Source organism: Procambarus clarkii, chromosome 40 (assembly GCF_040958095.1).
Source record: "Procambarus clarkii isolate CNS0578487 chromosome 40, FALCON_Pclarkii_2.0, whole genome shotgun sequence".
NCBI lineage: Eukaryota > Metazoa > Arthropoda > Malacostraca > Decapoda > Cambaridae > Procambarus > Procambarus clarkii.
The window spans coordinates 9,400,219-9,410,218 of NC_091189.1; the positions used below are offsets into that span (position 1 = coordinate 9,400,219).

A 10,000-nucleotide genomic window follows, 5' to 3' on the forward strand; every position below is an offset into this window, starting at 1 on the left:
CCCCCTACCTCTACCACAACCTCCTTACATCTACCACAACCACCCCCTCTACCACAAACCCATCCACCTCTACCACAACCCCCTTCCAACCTCTACCACAACCCCCCAACCTTTACCACAACCCCCTAACCTCTAACACAACCCACAGTCTCCCAAGAACCCCCTTATCCCCCTACATTCACCACAATTCCCCCCACCAACCTCCCCGAACATGCAGGTGACGCAGTGACAACTGTCTACCTGTTGGTGGTTGTGAGGGCCAAGGTCCCTGCGGCCCGGCGGTGGTCTGACCAGGCCCTCCTGGTCCGTAGTCTGAAGAGCAAGTCAGCGGATCTCTTAGCCAGTACAATGCCGTCACGCCCATCAACCTCATCCATTATGGATGAAAAGGAGGCCGATGGAGAGGATCCGCAATTGCAATAATTCGTCTCGGATACAAGTATCAATGAAGATTGAAAGGGGGGGGAGGGGGGATGGAAACAACACCTGAAGACCAAAGTTGCAAGAATTTGCAACATGAGCGAAGGACACCGTCTGAACCTGAGAGACTGCGGCCGTCCAGGAGATATAATATAACCCTCACATTATTTGGGTCAGGAAAGACCTTTTTGGGGTTTTAGTCAAAATATAGATACTGTCCTTAAAAGGTCCCCCCCCCCTCCCACTTCGCGCCCGCAAGATAACGTAAACTTGAGAGTCGTAAGATGTTAATTCCTTGTTTGACAGTCTGTTCACTTGAGGCAGTTAGAGGCAGCTGCGTCTGGGTACAAGTGACACGATGAACAACCATGTGACTTGTTCCTGTTGATGAGGGGAGAGGAGGTTGTTCAAGTTCAAGTTCAAGTATGTTAATTGAGACAAGGAAAAATACATCTCAAAGGGATAGGGTAGCTTAGGCTATTTCTACCTCCCCTTCAGGAGGTTGTTATATAAATGCTGCTATGGCGGTATGTTCACCCGCTATCGTGCCCACTCCTGTGCCAGGTAAGTCCACTACGGGTTCACCATAGCCCGTGCTACTTGGAACTTTTGGTTCCCAGTAGCTGAATCTTAAACAACAACAACAACAACGGTATGTTCACTCACAGGATGAGTGACGCTGGCCAATAAATTAGCCCTCCGTGGGTACATTAGAATGAAAATAATGAGTAGAGAGAGAGAGGGAGGCGCCACAGTGGATTTGAGGGGTGATAGGGAGGTGTAGAGGAGGAGGGAAGGAGAGAGAGAGGGCGTGGAGGGAGAGGACAGAGGAGACTGCCTGAGGATAGGGGATGGTAGATGTGTATGTGTGTGGGGGGGGGGGGGTGGCGGAGACGGGGGAGATGTCCCAACACTCTCGTTATTAAGACCATGCCACCCACGACGACCCACCCATGCCACCCACGACGACCCACCCATGCCACCCACGACGACCCACCCATGCCACCCACGACGTCACACACATGCCACCCACGACGACCCACACCCATGCCACCCACGACGACCCACCCATGCCACCCACGACGACCCACACCCATGCCACCCACGACGACCCACCCATGCCACCCACGACGACCCCACCCATGCCACCCACGACGACCCACCCATGCCACCCACGACGACCCACCCATGCCACCCACGACGACCCACCCATGCCACCCACGACGTCACACCCATGCCACCCACGACGACCCACCCATGCCACCCACGACGACCCACCCATGCCACCCACGACGACCCACACCCATGCCACCCACGACGACCCACCCATGCCACCCACGACGACCCACACCCATGCCACCCACGACGAACCACCCATGCCACCCATGACGACCCACACCCATGCCACCCACGACGACCCACCCATGCCACCCACGACGACCCACACCCATGCCACCCACGACGAACCACCATGCCACCCACGACGACCCACCCGTGCCACCCACGACGTCACAACCCATGCCACCCACGACGACCTACCCATGCCCACCCACGACGACCCACCCATGCCACCCACGACGTCCCACCCATGCCACCCACGACGACCCACCCATGCCACCACGACGTCACACCCATGTCACCCACGACGACCCACCATGCCACCCACGACGTCACACCCATGCCACCCACGACGACCCACCCATGCCACCCACGACGACCCACCCATGCCACCCACGAACGACCCACCCATGCCACCCACGACGACCTACCCATGCCACCCACGACGCCCCACCCATTGCCACCCACGACGTCACACAAATGCCACCCACGACGACCCACCCATGCCACCCACGACGACCCACCCATGCCACCACGACGTCACACCCATGCCACCAAGACGTCACACACATGCCACCCACGACGACCCACCCATGCTACCCACGACGACCCACCCATGCCACCCACGACGACCCACCCGTGCCACCCACGACGACCCACCCGTGCCACCCACGACGTCACACCCATGCCACCCACGACGACCTACCCATGCCACCCACGACGACCCACCCATGCCACCCACGACGTCCCACCCATGCCACCCACGACGACCCACCCATGCCACCCACGACGACCTACCCATGCCACCCATGACGACTCACCCATGCAACCCACGACGACCCACCCATGCCACCCACGACGACTCACCCATGCCACCCACGACGACCCACCCATGCCACCCACGACGACCTACTCATGCCACCCACGACGACCCCACCCATGCCACCCACGACGACCCACCCATGCCACCCACGAACGACCTACCCATGCCACCCACGACGACTCACACATGCCACCCACGACGACCCACCCATGCCACCCACGACGACCCACCCATGCCACCCACGACGACCCTACCCATAGCCACCCACGACGACCCACCCATGCCACCCACGACGACCCACCCATGCCACCCACGACGACCCACCCATGCCACCCACGACGTCCCACCCATGCCACCCACGACGACCCACCCATGCCACCCACGACGTTCCACCCATTCCACCCACGACGACCCACCCATGCCACCCACGACAACCCACCCATGCCACCCACGACGTCCCACCCATCCCACCACGACGACCCACCCATGCCACCCACGACGACCCCACCCATGCCACCCACGACGACCCTACCCATGCCACCCACGACGACCCTACCCATGCCACCCACGACCCTACCCATGCCACCCACGACGAGCCTACCCATGCCACCCACGACGTCACACCCATGCCACCCACGACGACCCACCCATGCCACCCACGACGACCCACCCATGCCACCCACGACGACCCTACCCATGCCACCCACGACGACCCACCCATGCCACCCACGACGACACTACCCATGCCACCCACGACGACCCACCCATGCCACCCACGACGACCCTACCCATGCCACCCACGACGACCCACCCATGCCACCCACGACGACCCTACCCATGCCACCCACGACGACCCTACCCATGCCACCCACGACGACCCACGACGACCCTACCCATGCCACCCACGACGACCCACGACGACCCTACCCATGCCACCCACGACGACCCACCCATGCCACCCACGACGACCCACCCATGCCACCCACGACGACTCACTTATGCCACCCACGACGACCCACCCGTGCCACCCACGACGTCACACCCATGCCACCCACGACGACCCACCCATGCCACCCACGACGACCCACCCATGCCACCCACGACGACCCACCCATGCCACCCACGACGACCCACCCATGCCACCCACGACGACCCACCCATGCCACCCACGACGACCCACCCATCCCACCCACGACGACCCACCCATGCCACCCACGACGACCCACCCATGCCACCCACGACGACCCACCCACGACGACCCACCCATGCCACCCACGACGACCCACCCATGCCACCCACGACGACCCACCCATGCCACCCACGACGACCCACCAACCACCCTACCACTACCAACAATAACAAAAACACGCGGAAGATATATTAGGCGCTTCAGGCAGAACAATAATTTATCAAAACAGCCTAATTATCGCGAGGTGTTAAAAACACCTTTAAATATCTAGCAATATAAACAAATACAATTATCAGTACACCATGAAAGACACGCCTATGAACGAGGGAACACCCTGAGGGCCTGTACACCCTGAGGACCTGTACACCCTGAGGGCCTGTACACCCTGAGGACCTGTACACCCTACACCCTGAGGGCCTGTACACCCTGAGGACCTGTACACCCTGAGGACCTGTACACCCTGAGGACCTGTACACCCTACACCCTGAGGGCCTGTACACCCTACACCCTGAGGACCTGTACACCCTACACCCTGAGGGCCTGTACACCCTGAGGCCCTGTACACCCTACACCCTGAGGCCCTGTACACCCTACACCCTGAGGCCCTGTACACCCTGAGGCCCTGTACACCCTACACTCTGAGGCCCTGTACACCCTGAGGACCTGTACACCCTACACCCTGAGGCCCTGTACACCCTACACCCTGAGGTCCTGTACACCCTACACCCTGAGGCCCTGTACACCCTACACCCTGAGGCCCTGTACACCCTGAGGACCTGTACACCCTACACCCTGAGGCCCTGTACACCCTACACTCTGAGACCCTGTACACCCTACACCCTGAGGGCCTGTACACCCTGAGGACCTGTACACCCTACACCCTGAGGCCCTGTACACCCTACACTCTGAGGCCCTGTACACCCTACACCCTGAGGCCCTGTACACCCTGAGGACCTGTACACCCTACACCCTGAGGCCCTGTACACCCTACACTCTGAGACCCTGTACACCCTACACCCTGAGGGCCTGTACACCCTGAGGGCCTGTACACCCTACACCCTGAGGCCCTGTACACCCTACACTCTGAGGCCCTGTACACCCTACACCCTGAGGTCCTGTACACCCTACACCCTGAGGCCCTGTACACCCTACACCCTGAGGCCCTGTACACCCTACACTCTGAGGCCCTGTACACCCTGAGGCCCTGTACACCCTACACCCTGAGGCCCTGTACACCCTACACTCTGGGACCCTGTACACCCTGAGGGCCTGTACACCCTACACCCTGAGGCCCTGTATACCCTACACCCTGAGGGCCTGTACACCCTACACCCTGAGGGCCTGTACACCCTACACCCTGAGGGCCTGTATACCCTACACCCTGAGGGCCTGTACACCCTACACCCTGAGGGCCTGTACACCCTACACCCTGAGGCCCTGTACACCCTACACCCTGAGGCCCTGTACACCCTACACCCTGAGGCCCTGTACACCCTACACCCTGAGACCCTGTACACCCTACACCCTGAGGGCCTGTACACCCTACACCCTGAGGCCCTGTACACCCTACACCCTGAGGCCCTGTACACCTTACACCCTGAGGCCCTGTACACCCTACACCCTGAGGCCCTGTATACCCTACACCCTGAGGCCCTATACACCCTACACCCTGAGGGCCTGTACACCCTACACCCTGAGGCCCTGTACACCCTACACCCTGAGGCCCTGTACACCCTACACCCTGAGGCCCTGTACACCCTACACCCTGAGGCCCTGTACACCCTACACCCTGAGGCCCTGTACACCCTACACCCTAAGGCCCTATACACCCTACACCCTGAGGCCCTGTACACCCTACACCCTGAGGCCCTATACACCCTACACCCTGAGGGCTTGTACACCCTACACCCTGAGGGCCTGTACACCCTACACCCTGAGGCCCTGTACACCAGGGTACAGGGCTTCTTGCCTTAAACACGATTAACATTAATATACCTTTAAACTCATTATACACAGATATACAGAGTCACAGGGTCGAACAAGAGCGACCAAATAGGTTTCCTAGGGCCATGGACTGGAAGCCTATTAGGCAAGAGGTCCTTGTCCCCCCTCCCCCAAAGGTCAACGACTGACCTCCCTCCAGTATGCAACCCACAACAGCTGCCTAACTCCCGCGGACCTATTTACTGCTAGGTGACCAGAAACATCAGTTATGAGGAAGGGAAGGGAAGGGAACAATCAGGGAAAGTGCCAAGCCATTACGACTATATAGCACTTGGAAAGGGTCAGGATAAGGATGTGGGATGGAACGGGGGGGGGGTAGGAACGGTGCCCAACCACTTGGACGGTTGGGGATTGAACGCCGACCTGCATGAAGCGAGACCGTCGCTCTACCGTCCAGCCCAAGTGGTTGAGGAATGTGTCCAAACGTCACTTTCTGCCCGGGAATCGAACCCGGAACTATTGGGTCGTGAGGTGACTGCGCTGAGCACTGCCCTACAGCGAAGCAAAGTTTGTATTTTCAATGTCGTCTTAATGTGATATTTTTAACTGAAGGGTCTTGGCATTTCCGGTGGGTAGAGGCGCCACCTGTGGTCGCCCTCGGGCCTGCCTGGAGCCCAGTCTACCTGGAATATACCTGGAGTTAGAATACGCCATGTGGTGGTACAGGGGTTAAGGTGCGCGGCTGGGAGTAAGTACCCAGATCGCGGGTTCAAGTCACCTCAGTGCTCCGGTTGATTTTCTCATTGATATGTCGGGTTAGTGTGATCTCTTTGTGTATACCTTGAAGTACTCTCAAGGGAATTTATTTCCACGACGGATATACCTGATACACCTGTAACAGTGACATGTCTATTCTCTTATTGGAAAGTACTCATTGAATGGTTTTTGTATTTACAGTATATATGTATTTACTGATTTATATATACAAGTTCTGACATTCTTGTACAGCCACCAGCACGCATAGCGTCTCGGACAAGTCCTTAATCCTAATTGTCTCCCGGAATACGACCAGCTAAATCTTTTAACAACCAGGCAACCATTCACTGCTGGGTGAACAGAGGCTGCTGTTAAGGATTGACGCCCGGTCAATCCTCCCTGGCCAGGATACGAACCCAGGCCAAAACTCGCGACGCACCAGCCAGTGTTTTACCACTGTGTCACGGGGACTGTTAAACAAGCAGAGCAGAATGGTGCCAGCAGAACAAGGCGGAGAACCATACAAGATGATAACTATAATTGGTAAGAAAAATATACACAACAGCCGAAGTGTATTAGCGACCTTTGACGTTTTCACTCAGGCCTGCAGCAATATAGGCCTACAGGCCTTCCTACAGGTGTTGTTAGTGCCGTAAACCCTTAAGATAGGTACCATATAGATAAAGATGGTTATCTCCGGCTTTGATATCCTTTATCACCTCCCTTCATCATTGTTCTATCCTTCATGATTATTCCAACCATCCCTCACTATCCTCTTCCCTCCCCACTATTCCAGCCCTCACTCCTCCGTCACTATTCCACCGTTCTTCTACTATCCATACCCTCCTCTACCCTGTCCATCACTATTGCAGATTGAGGAATAATAAGATAATGGAATAATAGTAAGATAATGGAAGACTTAATAGGTTCTGGTGACACAAAATATCTTAAGATGGGTACACCCCGCTGCTGAACCCATTACGACTCCACGAGGCGTAATCAATGGACAATTAATGATGTGAATCATACCAGATAATTGTGAGAGCGAGCTAGGTGGCGCCGCACTAACTATGGCCATTATATGAGCTGTAGTTAACTCGATGACGCAGATAACACAACCCATAATTATAAGTATTTTTATAAACAGGTCTTTAGTAGTTACCTGCCCCCGGAATCAGCCTAAGTAAGGACGCTTATCTCCGCTGGATTCGGGATCGAAATTGATTTCAACAAGGTCATGTGTGGATATACTGGGGGAGGGGGAGGGGGAGGGGGGAGGGGGAGGAACTCCTTAAGTGTTACGTAAGGAGCAGGATGATGGTGGTGGTGGTAGTGTTGCTTATGTAATAGAGCTGACCTAATAGTGACCACTGGGAAGTGAGATCTATCTCAGTATATGCCCCCCTCCTACTTTCACTCGGAGGGGCACTCCCTCAATGTAATTTCACTCACATTTGAATTCCGACCTTGAAGTTGTGGATGCAGTTGGCTTGCACGACTTCTTTCGATGGATTGCACTTGATGATCACCCGTACAGGGTAACAGATATGTCCTCACCATTAGTTTGCAGCTTCAATCTATTCCAGGTGTTTCTTATCCTACTTTCAATTGATAAGAGGCCGGCATTGTCCTCCTTGTCTACTCCACTATGTTTCTCTTGCAGATTGCAGTAGCTGCTTTGCCCTTCTGGTAAGTGCCTGGCCACACTAGAGCCAGTCTTACGCAGTCATCGCGGGTAATGATCTCCTCGCTCACAACCACCTCTGGGGCTCAACTTTTCTTGAAGACTATGACTCGGTTATCAATTACCGCAGCTGTCAGGGGCACGTGAATATTAGCGGAGCGCAGGTGGTGTTGCAGGTGGTGTGCTCTGTGTTATGATCTTGCAAGTGCATCTTGCATCTTGCGCAGGTCTGGGGAAGCGGGAGGTGGGACGGAGGCTGGGATGGAGGGAGGAGGGGGGAGTAGGGACAGATGCTGGGACAAACTCCCACCATATCCCAATTAGTCACGCGTATCTGGCACGGCCGACGACTCACAATTTAAGGGGGCTGTTCTTTCTTCGCGAAAATTAAGAACATAACCTTACACATTCTTTAAATTTCGTAGCGATCATTAAGAGTCATCCTCGTTCCGCTAAACTAGAGGTCACAAGCGGTGAAACGTTTACCTGCCAAATTTGTGCAGGTGAGAGTGGAGGCCTAAGTCCGCGTAGATAAAAGTCAAGGCCTATGAAGAGGCCTGAGTGGAAGGATGTCCCAATATCCCTTTCTCTTCCATCTTTGCTTCTTCCTCCCTGATCTCGTTTCACTTGTTTCACCCCGTGATTCTTAGTGATTCTTATTGTCCCCTTTCATTCTCACTCCCTTCTTTTAATCTCTCTCTCTCTCTCTTTCTTTCTCTCTTTCTCTCTTTCTCTCTCTCTCTCTCTCTCTCTCTCTCTCTCTCTCTCTCTCTCTCTCTCTCTCTCTCTCTCTCTCTCTTTCTCTCTTTCTTTCTCTCTTTCTCTCTTTCTTTCTCTCTTTCTCTCTTTCTCTCTTTCTCTCTCTCTCTCTCTCTCTCTCTCTCTCTCTCTCTCTCTCTCTCTCTCTCTCTCTCTCTCTCTCTCTCTCTCTCTCTCTCTCTCTCTCTCTCTCTCTCTCTCTCTCTCTCTCTCTCTCTCTCTCTCTCTCTCTCTCTCTCTCTCTCTCTCTCTCTCTCTCTCTCTCTCTCTCTCTCTCTCTCTCTCCCTGGTGGTAGCTGTGGTCCTGTACCGTGCAGGGAGGCGCCGTGTTGCTCCACACACCCTCCAGGTCCCCATCATTGTCTTCCCCTCAGCAGCAACCTGCTATTTGCGTCCCATTAATAAGATGCAATTGTTAAGCGCTCGATAATGAAGACTTCCAACAGATATTCTTCAGTTTCAGACAAGCAACGGAGTGTTGTCAAACGAATTTCACATTGTGGTGTTGCACTCAACTCAATGTTAAAGGTTACAAGGTTACAACTCTTCACAATGCATGTTTTCTCTTTCACAAAGTTGACACGTGGTGTATTCGACATTTTCATAAAGTTGACACGTGGTGTATTCGACATTTTCATAAAGTTGACACGTGGTGTATTCGACACTTTCACAAAGTTGACACGTGGTGTATTCGACACTTTCATAAAGTTGACACGTGGTGTATTCGACACTTTCATAAAGTTGACACGTGGTGTATCCGACACTTTCATAAAGTTGACACGTGGTGTATCCGACACTTTCATAAAGTTGACACGTGGTGTATTCGTCACTTTCACAAAGTTGACACATGATGCATTCGACATTTGGGGTTAGAGAAAGGCACCAGATATGTCTATATCCCAACAGTATTCTGGCCACTATGGCTTATTTCCGAGTTACACTTGCTCTATTAGTTCCTTGACTCATGGTGCCAGGGCCGAGGCCACGAGGACCAGAGAAGAGTGCACTTCCAGTAGAGCAAAATGAGGGAAGGGTGACAAGAATGCAGCAGGACGAGGGTAGGGTGACTAGGGTGTGAACAGTGAGG

At 54.9% G+C, this 10,000-nt stretch overlaps 1 protein-coding gene across 3 annotated transcripts in view; it reads right to left on the reverse strand.

Annotated features, from left to right (window-relative positions):
- Window positions 1-10,000, reverse strand: part of LOC123758108 (uro-adherence factor A-like) — a 364,530-nt gene that overhangs the window by 85,990 nt on the left and 268,540 nt on the right. The gene's annotated exons all lie outside the window — the stretch shown is intronic.